Source organism: Myotis nattereri (genome assembly GCF_964212035.1).
Source record: "Myotis nattereri genome assembly, chromosome: 19".
In the NCBI taxonomy this organism is placed as follows: Eukaryota; Metazoa; Chordata; class Mammalia; order Chiroptera; family Vespertilionidae; genus Myotis; species Myotis nattereri.
Genome location: NC_138095.1, coordinates 5,683,158 through 5,696,044, shown reverse-complemented (window position 1 = coordinate 5,696,044; position 12,887 = coordinate 5,683,158). Strand labels below are relative to the sequence as shown.

At 43.5% G+C, this 12,887-nt stretch overlaps 2 protein-coding genes across 2 annotated transcripts in view; both read left to right on the top strand.

The window, feature by feature from the left end:
- SRRM4 (serine/arginine repetitive matrix 4) overlaps positions 1-12,887 on the top strand; it is a 356,297-nt gene that overhangs the window by 125,747 nt on the left and 217,663 nt on the right. The window lies entirely within an intron of this gene.
- SUDS3 (SDS3 homolog, SIN3A corepressor complex component) overlaps positions 1-12,887 on the top strand; it is a 262,755-nt gene that overhangs the window by 242,831 nt on the left and 7,037 nt on the right. Inside the window, exon 14 of the transcript XR_013997218.1 lies at positions 8,658-8,835. The gene's annotated coding sequence lies outside the window, so the exon portion shown is untranslated. The remainder of the gene's footprint in view (positions 1-8,657; positions 8,836-12,887) is intronic.

The window sequence follows — 12,887 nt, the reverse complement described above, 5'->3', positions numbered from 1 at the left end:
TCTTCTCTGAAATCAATAAAAATATATTTAGAAAAAACTATTTTGATAAGTTGTCTAAAGTGTATAACAAGTACACAGTAACTCCTCAGTATAGCAATTATAAAATGCATGCATCAATGAACCTAACCTCTGATTAAAGAAAGGGATTTCTGATCTTGTATCTGGCTTTCTTTTTATGAACTAGTCTGTGTCTGATCATTGTCCTTCTTAAATGATGAGATCTGAAGCAGCACCTTGCAGTGTCATCTGTCTGCGCCCCACACTCAGATCTGATCCATAGCCCTAGAAGGGCTCCAGACACCCCTGTCATTCTGATACAGTTGTACTGACCAGAACTCTGGCATTCAGCAGTGGCTCTCCATCCAGGCTGCACCTGGGGAGTTTTTGAAACATATGATGCCCAGGAGCAGTCTCTGACAAGTACAAAGAACTGTTCCAGATAAAATGTCCCATAGACATGGCTGCTCATCTGCCCCCTCTGCCCCACATGTTGCCTTTCTGTCACTGGTATCTCTTGTTTTGTGTCCCTGTGTATTGATTTTATTTTAATCTCCTATGTTTCTGTTTCTCTGTTTGTGTTTGTCCTTGTTTACTGCCTCTCTCTCTCTCTCTCTCTCTCTCTCTCTCTCTCTCTCTCTCTCTCTCTCTCTCTCCTGTCTCTCTTTTGTATCTCTCTGTATTGGGTGTTATCTTTCTGGGTGAATATCTCCGAGTCACTGCCTCTCTGTGTCTCACCTGTCTCTCCCTTTTCTTTGTTGTCCTGGCTCTCTCACTGACTCTGGGTCCCTCTTTTCTCTTGTCCTGCCTGCTGTGCATCTGAGTGTGTGTGTGTCCATTATTCTCTATCTTGAGTCTTTCCTTCTTCTCTCTTATAAACCACCCCCCTTCCTCCCAACTCCCAGCCTTCAGCAGATTTTTTGTGAAATACAAAAAGATTCTTGTGGAGCAGCCTGAAACACCTGGGTCAGACCCCTGCAGCCCTCAGAATGTTTAGCTGTAATTAGGAGCCCCATCTGGGCCTGTCCCACTCTCCTGCACGGCTTATCTGGGGTCCTCAGCCTGCTGAGCTGCTGGAGATAAGGTGCCCTTTATGGCAAGGTTGCCTTGGGCATGACTCTCAGAAGACTAGATAAGACAAGCAAGGCCTTTGGGATCCTGAAACACTGTCCCCCTCCTCCCAGGCTGAAAACTCACCTTCCTATCACAGTATTGACCCTACATGTCCTAGGATCCACTCAGGGCTTTAAGGCAGATCCAAACAGCCTTTAGGACGATCAGACTAACTTCTTTTTTGAGTTAAAACATTGCTAGTTTATCATTAATTAAATAATTGATTTGCCCAATATTTATTAAACACCACTGTGTACTGTATTCTGTGTTGAGAATAGAGCAGTAAAGACAATAGATGCAATATTGTGAATCTCAGTAAATCATAATAAATGAAATGGATTAAGCACCTACGGTGTTTCAGGAGCTAATTTATAAAAGGAACTTCATACCAGAATTCCTTGAGGGGAGACAACTGCCCGTTTTAGTGGAAAATACTTTAATTATCTGCCTGTAATCATTACAGCTCTTAATTAATTATAGCTATTAATACCCTGGACACTTAACTCCCCTAGAGTCAGGGGTGGTATTTAAAATGTTTAACAAATGACCAATTAACCAATGAATACATTTGTCCCACTTCTCACTGCTATAGCAGTTAGTTGCATAAATATCAAATCTTCATTTATTCATCTTTCCTCCCTTCCCTTCCCTTCCCTTCCCTTCCCTTCCCTTCCCTTCCCTTCCCTTCCCTTCCCTTCCCTCCTTCCCTCCTTCCTTCCCTCTGCATATTGTTGAGGGCCCATTGGATGTCAGGTGCTGTGTCAGAAACTGGAGATACAACAATTAAGAGGACATCATAACTGCCCTAACCAGTTTGGCTCAGTGGATAGAGCATCAGCCTGCAGACTGAAGGGTCCCGGGTTCGATTCCGGTCAGGAGCATGTACCTTGGTTGCGGGCACATCCCCAGTAGGAGGTGTGCAAGAAGCAGCTGATCGATGTTTCTCTCTCATTGATGTTTCTAACTCTCTGTCCCTCTCCCTTCCTCTCTGTAAAAAATCAATAAAATATATATATTTTTTAAAAGAGGACATCATAACTAACTCAGAAAAGAGGGAGAGGGGGATAGAGAAAGGCATTCACCAAGTTCATGAAATGCGACAAAGGAAAAGTTCAAGAGTCTAACCCAATTGGAGGCCTTAGGGAAGGCTTTCTGTAGGAAGGGACATTAATACTAAGACTTAGATGGTGAACAGGGGTTAGCCAGATGAGGTCTCTTGCTTTCTAATTTTTATGTTCCATAAGATAGAACATGTGTCCTGAGCGTAGTACGGCTTTACCAAATCAAATAAAACATGTTGGCTTTGAAAGCAGATTTCTGGCTGGGTGGTAGTTGACTAAGCAAGTCATAAGGAAGATGTATGGCATCTTTTGTCATTGCATGCAGCCAGCCACTAGCCAAAAAGCAAAGGCAATTTTCTCCACTCAGAATTCATGGTGACATCAGAGCTTTCAACATACTCTTTACCTGCTCACTCCCCAAGACTGATAAGCTACATTAGAGCCCAGCAAAGTAGGCCTGGGATACAAAAGTTGATGAGAAAGAACATAGTTAGGTCCTAGGCTCTCAAATTCATGCCTGCAGGAGCCATGCTGGTTCATGTTACTAGAGCTTCTGTTCTTTTAGAGAAACAGAAACCTAAATTTCCTGATTTTCATGTTAGAACCTAATTTAAAACTTTAAAAAAGTAATTGCATACAGCAAATCAAATATCGTGGGTTGCTGTCTTAGTCCATTTGGATTGCTGTAACAAGAATACCATAAACTGGGCATCTTAGACAACAAATGTTTCAGACAGTTCTGGAGCCTTGGGAAGTCCAAGGTCAACGGGCTGTCAGATTTGGTGTCTGATGAGAGTCCACTTCTTGGTTCACAGATGGCTGACTCCTTGCTGTGTCCTCACGTGATGGAAGGCACGAAGAAGGTCCCTAAGGAGTAATCCCATTCATGAGGGTTCTACCCCAAAGGCTCTACCTCCTGATATTATCCATCACCTTGGGGGTTAGGATTTCAGTATATGAATTTCGGGAGACACAAACATTCAGTCCATAACAGCTGCTATTTCTGACTTGGAAGTTATTTCCCAGAAGTGGCCAGGGAATATGAGGAATTTATATTTACTATGTAGCAACATTGTTCTGAATATTGTACTACGTGTTCCATGGGTCTTCCGCGTGAATATTCATTGCACAAATATCTCTATTATCTTGTTTAATCTTTGGAACAACCTCATGGGACTGGTATTGTCCTATCTGTTGAGGACGATTGCCAAATTAAGTCCTCAGGGACCCAATATTAACCATAAGGAAGCTTAATAGTCAAACAGAAGTGGAAGTGAACGAAGGAGAGGAGAAAGCTTTTGAATTAGAGACCTGATTTTATAAGACCCCCCAGGTGGTCTTACAAAGAGCCTGGAATAGCCAGATGTTTGTCTAAAAACTGTCCTTTTGTTGATTGGGTGTCTTCTCTAATTGCTTTAAGTGCTACCGCTCTTTCTTGCTTTGAGAGTTTTATCATGCTGGTATAGGAACCTGGCTCCCCTGTTATGGAAAATGTATGGAACTCATAAAGTGATTCACATTCAATTAATTCACGTCTGCGGTATTTCAGATCCGGCTAAGTAACACTGTTATAACTTTGGCTTTTGATTTCTTAATGCCTCTGAGGTACTTCAGTCCTTTTATTTGATTGTCAAGAGGAGTTTTATATAAGAAAAGACAATAAAAAAATACGTATCTGTTCTAGCCGGTTTGGCTTAGTGGATAGAGCATTAGCCTGCAGACCAAAGGGTCCTGGGTTCGATTCCGATCAATGGCACATATCTTTGTTGCAGGCTCCTCTCCAGCTTGGGCCCTGGTCAGGGCACATGCAGGAGGCAACTAATAGATGTGTTTCTCTCACATCGATATTTCTCTCTGTCTTTTCCTCTCTCTTCCACTCTCTCTAAAAGATCACTGGAAAAATATCCTTAGGTGAGGATTAACAGAAACACATAAAAACTTACCTCTTTCCACGAATTCTGTAATTTTTGCCTGTAATCCTAGAGTCTTAAGGGCTCCTGTGCCAGCGAGTAGTTCACCAGGTGAACTCCAACGCCCCTCTGACTATTGCCAAGTGGAATTTGTCAGGTCATGGATCTTCAAACCATCCCTTAGAGATGTGGTCTGTTCTAAGATGTGAACCCCATGAATAATCAGATAAAAGGGATTAACTACCTCAGAGTCACTGAAAGGTCAGAAATTGAATGGAATAGCCACATTGCTTAACAAAGTGGATCTTGATTTCTGTTGTGTATTAAGCCTTCGGGTTGCTTGTTGGAATGTAGATTCCAACCCAGTCCTCTATTCTGATTCACTGGGAGGATTAGTTATGGCAAAAGGCTAAGTAACTGTATCAAGAGACACAATAATAACGTGGTTTAGAGAACGAAGAAGGTATTTCTCCCACACACATTACAATCCAAGGTGAGTGTTCCTTATTTTTGGATACTATTTTGTTTCATGAGATGTGGCAGATTAAAGATAGCCACACATTATTTGGCACTCCTCTCATTGAGAAATGAGGTTGATGTCCCCTCTTCTAACATCTGGGCTGGTTCTGTGACTACTTTGGGCAACAGGCTGTTGTGATTTTTTTCTATCAGAAGTTTCACTCTTGGAACTCTGCTGCCATGCTGTATGGAAGCCCAACAGCCTATGAAGAGGCACATATGGAGAACAGCAAAGCTTCCTGGCTGTCCGCTGAACTCTCAGCTGAGATCCAGAAATGACTCTCCAACCGTGGGCATGGCTCATTATGGAATCAGATCCTCTAGTCTCAGTTGAGCCTTCCCAAGTGGGGAAGCCATTCCCATCAATCCCTGCCCACGTTGTAGATTCACGTTGCCAATTAGAGTCACATTCCCAGGAAATGACTGTTGTTTAAAGTCACTAAGACTTAGGGTGTTTTGTGTAGCTGTGGGTGACCAAACCACATAGGCGTTCAGAAACCCAGGTTTCTTCCATAAGAGGCTCCTCTACCTTTCATGAACTTGTCATCATCTGCTCAGTCAAGGTTGATTGAATTTCTGCCATGTCCAGGTTCCAGTCTGTGGGAGAGGATGGAGAAAATGCATCTGTTTCTCACATTGGCTTGGAGCTGGTACCCATTACTTCTGCTCACATTTCATGGGCGAGAACTTGTCACATGGCCACATCTAATTGCAAAAGGACAGGGCAGTACAGTCTCTAGCTATGCAGCAATATTCTCAGCCACTAAAAAGAAAGGGGAGAAGAGTTCTGGTGGAAGCTAACAGTCTGGATGGGGGCACAGAGATCCGCTTTTTTGCAAGCCCTCCAGGTGATTCTGATATAAATGGCACAGCTCTAGCATGGAAGAGGATGACTTTTGAACTCAGTGGGATCTGAGTTTAAAACTAAATTCGACCATTTGAGTTTCAGTGTCCTTGTGTATATAAAAATGCATGAAAAGTGTGAGCACAGAGCAAGCACACAGCAAGATCTAAACAGTGGGAGGAAGGAAAGGAGGGGGGGAGGGAGGGAGGAAAGAAGGAGGGGAAAAGGAAGAAAAGAAGGTTGGTTTTATTGTTACCTAAATCAAGTATTTCATTCTATCTTTTATTTTTATTAAATATATTTTTATTGATTTCAGAGAGGATGGGTGAGGGAGAGAGAAACATCAATGATGAAAAAAATTATTAAAAAAAGGGAAAAAAATCAATGATGAGAGAGAATCATTGATTGGCTACTTCCTACACACCCCACACTGGAGATCGAGCCTGCAACCTGGACATATGCCCCAATCAGGATTCGAACCATGGCCTCTTGGTTCATAGGTCGGCACCTAACCACTGAGCCATGCTGTCCAGGCAGTCTTTTAAAACATCAACGCACTCAGTCATTATACTCAAAATGTCCCTTTTACTCTCACATCCCTAGTCTTGGTCCCATTTTACAGACAAACTGAGACTCAGAGAAGTTAAGTAAGCAGACCAAAAACTCTCAATTGTTAAGTGCTGGTGTCAAAATTGGAGCCAATATTTATTTCTCTTGGTATTTGATTACAAATGCTATCTTTTAGGAAAAAGTGAAGAGAAGCTGTTCATGAATTTGGGGCAAGGAAATGACATTTCAGAATGCTGTGTAGAAAGATAAATCTGAAAGTGTTGCTATGAGGTATGTGGAAATTAGAGGCAGGAGGACCAGTTTAGCAATGAGGTGAGGAGGTTCTGAATTAGGCTGAAGTGAAGGCTAAGTACATTCCTGCCTCCCCATCTGCAGTTACTTATCTCTGAGGAGGCAATCCCAGGCATAGTCGTTCCCTCCTTCACTTGAGTATGCTTCTGCAAACCTGACTAGCCAACTCTTCCACTCGTTTGGATATGGCTTGCAATGTTTAGTTAGCATTGGTTCAGAATCTGATAGGTTCTTTTGTGTGCCTCAGTTTACCCATTTGGAAAATTGGAATTACAATGCCAGCTATAGCCATTTCATAGATATTCTATGAGGAAATGCATGGGAATGTATTTTTTAAAAGTTGAAGTCAACAACTTGATGTTGAGTTTTCCTGAAAATGAAACAAAACAAGACAGCAGGAAGCACTCATTTAAACTTCAATTTCATGACTGATTCTGTGTTTCTTAATTTTGTAAATTAAAATTTTAGATATTAAAGGATGAGGTAGTGGAGAGAAATCAGAAGATAAATTTTCTTGTGTTGTGGTTTCCATGGTGACCAGCTCTCAGGCCTCAACCGCTGGCTGAAATACAGATAAATAAGAAAATGATGGTGAAATACTTTGCACAGTGCCTGGCACATAGGAAACAATCACTGTCAATGACATCAGAGTCACTGCCTCTGTAAAAGCAACCTACACATAGATGCTTCTCATGAAGAGCATCATGGGAAATTCCCTTCTCCTTTGGAATATTTAAGCCTGAACATTCGGGGATTTACAAAGGTTCTAACGCAGTGAAACTTTTGGGATGGGACTTAGATAAGGAGTTTGATTTGTGGGGCATCATCATCCCAGCTCCTTCATGTCTTGTTTAAGACATCTTTGCATGCCTCCAGCTCAAGATACTTTCCTATGTTGTCTTTCAGACGCTTTATCATATCAGGCCACCTGGAATTGATTTTTATGTGTAATATGAGGTGGAGACCAGGAGTCAGAGTTTTCATATGGATGGCCAACTGACCTGCACCATTTATTAAAAAAGTCACTGTTTCTCCCTTGCTCTCCAGTGGCCCCTTTGTTATAAATCAAGTGTCTTTGTATGTGTGATTTTGTTTCTGTGCTCTCTCTGCTGTTCCACTGGTCTATTTATCTTTCTTTGTATCAAATCATGCTCATTAATTACTCTGGCCTTGTAATAACTCCTGATATCCAGTAGTGAAATTCATCTGACTTTGTTCTTCTTTGTGATAATCGTGGCTCTTTAATTTCTAACACATATTTTAGAATTCTTTTGTAAGTACACCCCCTCCCCCCAAAACAACCCCCCCAAAACAAAAAACAACAAAAACCCAACTTGCTGGGATTTTGATTGGGATTATACCTCTTTAGATCAATTCGAGGAGAAATGGCATCTTTATAATATTGATTCATTTTTTTCTCACAACAGCCCTGTGAGGTAGGTTCTGTTGTTGTCCCCATTGACAGATGCACCCCCCCCCCCCCCCCCGTGTTGCTGGCAGAGGGATGGGAACTAATCTACTGACGTACCAAGGAGGAGAGCTGAAGCTGGTCCCTCCCACCTGGGTGTTTATCACATCTTTGATATGGTTTAGAAATATTGGCTTACGGTCATAATATAAAGCAAAGTAAGTGTATTCAGTTTTACTCTGTGGCTGTTTACAATTCGGTATTAGATAAGCACTCCTCTGCTCTTTGCACTGGGCCAAACCACTCCCACTGCCCTTGGCAGGCCTGGGACCTAATGCTGCCAATTTTACTCGCCTCTGCAGACTGTCAGTTTGGAGGTGAGCAGTGTTGGTAAGCAGGTATGGGTGGAATCCAACTTTGAATGAGCAGGTGGCAGACACACCCAGCTTTTGAATGGCAGACACACCCAGCTTTTTAGGGGCCACAGTGGCAGTGGGGTGGTGCTCTAAGTCCAGTCACTAATATTAATGGAAATGTCCATAATGACTAGTCAGAGCCGTTGTCTTTGCTGAGGTGGTGACTTGGATTTCATTCCCCGCAATGGTAATTCCTGATCATGATTTCTTGACCACCCCCACTGGAGATGCCAGAAACTTCTTGGCATCATTAAGATTTATTTCTGATAAACTTGGTAGAAGTAAGTTACTTGCAACTCAGGATTCTGATGAGTAGAGTTATCACTGTCATTATGATTAGTCTTGCCTACTCTACCCAGTTTATACAGTGCCGACTCTCTGCACTGCACACTAACCCAGACTTCCAGAATATTCTTGCTCAGCCCACACACACCAGGCACCTGCTTGTCAGGAGCCAAGGACTGGCAAATACCAATTAGGACTTGTGTTGTCCAGCTGGAGCGTAATGAAAGGTATCTCTGTTTGTAGTGGCCCCACATTAGGAATGACTCTACGTGTTCAGCGCCCTCAAGCTCCCTGCTGTTCGGCAAGAGTTAAATGACATCACGTTGAACAAGCCAACATGCCACTGGCTAAAGGATCAATGAATCATGCTGTGGACGTGGGCAACAGCGAGGCCTTCCCTGGAAGAGCTTTCTCGTCCAAGGTACCATTAGCCACGCCGCTATTTGCAATCATAATAAAAATAAAAAGTAATAGGAAACCCACGTAGAGGCAATTCTACTGCCTACTGGATTTTTAATTTTCTTGAGGATGCCAGAGGCAATCTCGAGCCCATTATGTCTAAATGAGGCACATTAGAAAAGACTTGCAAAGTCCAAACTGCTTTTACAGCCATTAATTAGCCAGACTTCTAAATAGGCCCACAAGATTAAGCTTGGGTATGGTCTCTGGTCTCTCGAATGGGGTTGTAGTATGCAGAGATGTCAGAACCCATCGGTTCAGTCATCATTCCCTACCCTCTCTCTCTCTCATCTCTGTTCTAATCAGATGTTCCCTTGTTTGGGATGTGGGGAGGGAGGATACTACATAGCCAGGCACCGGATGAGAGTGCTCTGAATTTCCCTGCAAGGTCATGGACAACTTGAGCACAGTATCTTGTGTACAGGAGGTGTGTCATCCAGCATCCTTGGTGGCAGGGGACGGAAACCTAACTTTGGCTTTCAACAAAATGGGGTGCATAGAATGAATGATGAGCTGGAGGACCAGTGAGCCTCAGGAAGTACAGTGAATGTCCAGCAGCAGAAATTGTCTGGGTCACACTTCAATCATCTCTACAGCTTTCAGTCACTCAGTTAAGATTCTAAGCCCCTGGAGAAAGCATGGGACTAGAGCAGTGGTTCTCAACCTTGGCTGCACATTAGAATCACCTGGGAATCTTTTTAAAATCCTGATTTCCGGGGCTCATCCTCCGGAAATTCTGTTTCTTTGTTACTATGTTGTGGCCCCACCCCATAACAAAGAAACAGAATTTCTGGAGGACGAGGCCCAGAAATCAGGATTTTAAAAAGATTCCCAGGTGATTCTAATGTGCAGCCAAGGTTGAGAACCATTGGACTAGATGGACCCGAGTTATCCTCTTTCTCTTCTATAGCTGCTAATGTGACGATGAGCACTCATCCCGAACCATTCTCAATGGGAGAGCTCCCAGAGCGGAAATCAGCATGCCAACAGGAAGAGGAGTTGTAGCCTGAACATCCCAAAGTGACAGATGTCTCTGGGCTCATGTGGTTCATAAATGTTACAGGTTGAACTGACTTTGCTACCTTCCTACTCTGGGCAGACTGAGGTGTCTCCCCAGAAAGGAAGAAATAAGAAAATGTGATTTTCCCACACTCTGATAGGGGCCAGAGAGCTTATGGTGTACAAGGAACTATGCTAAACATTGCCCATACATTATCCTCACAACCCTTGAGGTGTAGGAACTCAAGATCCCCATTTTACAGATGAGGAAAAGGAGGCTCACTACAGGGAAGTCACTTTCCCAAGGACACAGCTGGAACACAGATTCAAACCTAGATCTGTCAGACTCCAGAATCCGAGCTTTTAATCATTCCAGGCATTTCCTCCTCCCATTTCTGGTTTGGGGCAGGGCACATCTTAAAAGACAAAAAGGCCCTCAGAACTACAGACTTGATTGTAACCTGACTGAATAAATGAACATATCCAAACATAATAATAATGTGCTATTGACAGGGAATGAGGCTGGGAAACAGGGGTGAGTGAATGAAAGGCAAGTGGGTGCCAAGTCCATTCAGTACTGTCCAGGGGGTGGGAGGCCATGGGCAACTTGCTTTTTTTTCTTCCAAGGGCAAGAGTAGGTTTTTAAAATTCCCTGAGAAACAGCATGCCTTTTGGAGCTAGATGGCCCAAGTTTAAATACCCTGTGTACTTGTGTGGTGCTGGGCAGGTTATCTAACATCTCGGTGCCTCAGTTGCTCTGTGAGAATAGAGACCTCCCCTACCTACCAAGGACTGTTATAAGGATTAAATGGTTCAGTGTGTGTGAGGCACAGAGGAGGGCTTCTGGAACATCTCAACTTTTGGATAGTGTGTGCTGATAATATTACCTCTCCTGCTTAGTCCTTGGTCCCTTTGCTGCTGCAGAGCATTCCACTGTAACCATTCCCCGAGATGGATATTGCATCATTTCCCACCTTTTGGCTATTAAAGCAGCTCAGTCTTAAATATCTTTGTGTATCCCACCCTGTGTGCATTGTGTCTGTCTGCATCTTTCTCTAGACTAGGTGCCAGGAAGAGAAATGTCCGTATTCTAGGGCAGCGGTCACCAGCCTTTCGGACCTCACGGACCATCAGTCCATTTTTTAGTTCTAGTGAGTGTTAGGGTTGCCGAAGGAGGAAGGAACACATGAGGCCAAAAGGGGTAAAGAATTATGAATTTACTAGAGGCCCAGTGCACAAATTCATGCACGGGTGGGAACCAGCTGGGGGAGGGGCAGCGTGCAGTTGGCCAGCTGGCCCTGCCCCCTGGTCAAACTCCCAGTTGAACTGCCGGTCAAACACCCCTCTAGGGGACAATTTGCATATTAGCATTTTATTACATAGGATTAGGTCATTTGGAAAACCAGATGGACTCAGCCCCAAGATGGCGTCAGCACCTAGGGGCAGGGAGTCAGAGATTTTAAAGGACTCTAGATGGGCTTTTTTCTGGGCTGAGAATCTCTGGGCAGGTCTTGAGTGGAAAGGTAATGGTCTTAGCTAGTGAAATGTGGTCTAAGCAAAAGGGAATGTCCATTGTGAAGTGGTCTAAAGTTCAGTGCCCCGGGAGGGGGGGGGGGGGGGCGGGGAGTGGTAGCCATTCAGTTATTTGATCAGGCCTAACAGTGAGTACCACCAAATGGCCCCCAAAGGTACTGAACCAAGATGCACCCCATCATGAGAGTGGGATGATCTAGTTCCCACCTGGTTAATCTGCCTGTTGGAGAAGCCCAGCCTCCCTCTTCTCATTAAGGCACACCTATTTTTGGAGCTCAGCTGACATCCCTAGCTGCCCCCGCTTTGTGATTCCAGCTTTGTGTCCTCAGCAGTTCCTTGCTATTGTTTCTCCTTCCCGGCTCCTATTTAATGCGGCCAAGTGCTTCTGGAATCCTTGGAAATAATGGCAGACAACATGTGGATGGAATGTGGACGCGGAGGTGCTGAATGGAGCTTTTGTAAGGAGCTTTTGGTGTGATTTCTGCCTGAAATGGAGCACTTTTTTGCACTCAGCCTAAATTGCCTCCATTGCACCTGGCGTGCTGGTGGACACACAGCCAGGCTGAATATTGCTCAGGAAGAGCTCAGGCTGCTCTCTGGCTTTGGAAACAGGGCAGCCGCTCAGCAGGTGGGGAAGGGTTTCAAGCCAGCATTGTGCTTCCAACAGCACTTTCCTCTCTGACCCTGCAGATTTCAGTCCATGGGCCTTTTCTAGTGACCTCAGAGGGAGTAATAGCTCGAGATGGAGAACAGGGAAATTTAGTCATTGAGGGCCTAAATTGACCGTCATAAAACCCCCTTTATTTATTTATCATCATTATTATTATTTTTGGAGGTATATTCGCAAAACAGAGCTTGAAAGATTATCTAAAAATCCAAATGAACGCCTTAGCAGCTCCCTGGAGGAGAAGATGGATTTAAAGTTACCTTGTATTTTCCCATTTCTTCGGAAAGTTTGCGCCCACCCCTTCATGATTGTTGTATTTGGTTCACTATCCCCTGGGGTATAGATTTTGCTGTATTTGCTTTCTCTGAGGAAAAAAGGGAAGGTTTTGAAATAAATGTCTGTAATGGTGCTTTGCATTCAGATGCTAATGAGATGGCCAGGCAGAGTATGTTGGACACTAAATGTTTACATTAAAATGGAAATATGTAATCGATTTTTCAAATAGGCCTCCTATTCACTTTTAAAATAACACTTCGTGGGACTAAAACAAAATGGAAAAAATCACCGTCTTTAAGTAATATTGGCTGAGGCAGCAACTTCTGGCGAGCTCCAGCCCAAACTAAGTAGAGAGACAATCGTTTCCAAGAATGCATCGGTACACCATCGTTTTTGTTATAATAGAAAAGGAGAGTTTCTTTATGAGCTGGGCATGGGGTTGGTATCATTTCAGTAAAATGGTGCCTTCTCTTCAGGAGACAAGTAAAGAAGTTGAACTTTTAACATCAATCAAGTTGAAGCTGTCTGAGTCTATTCAT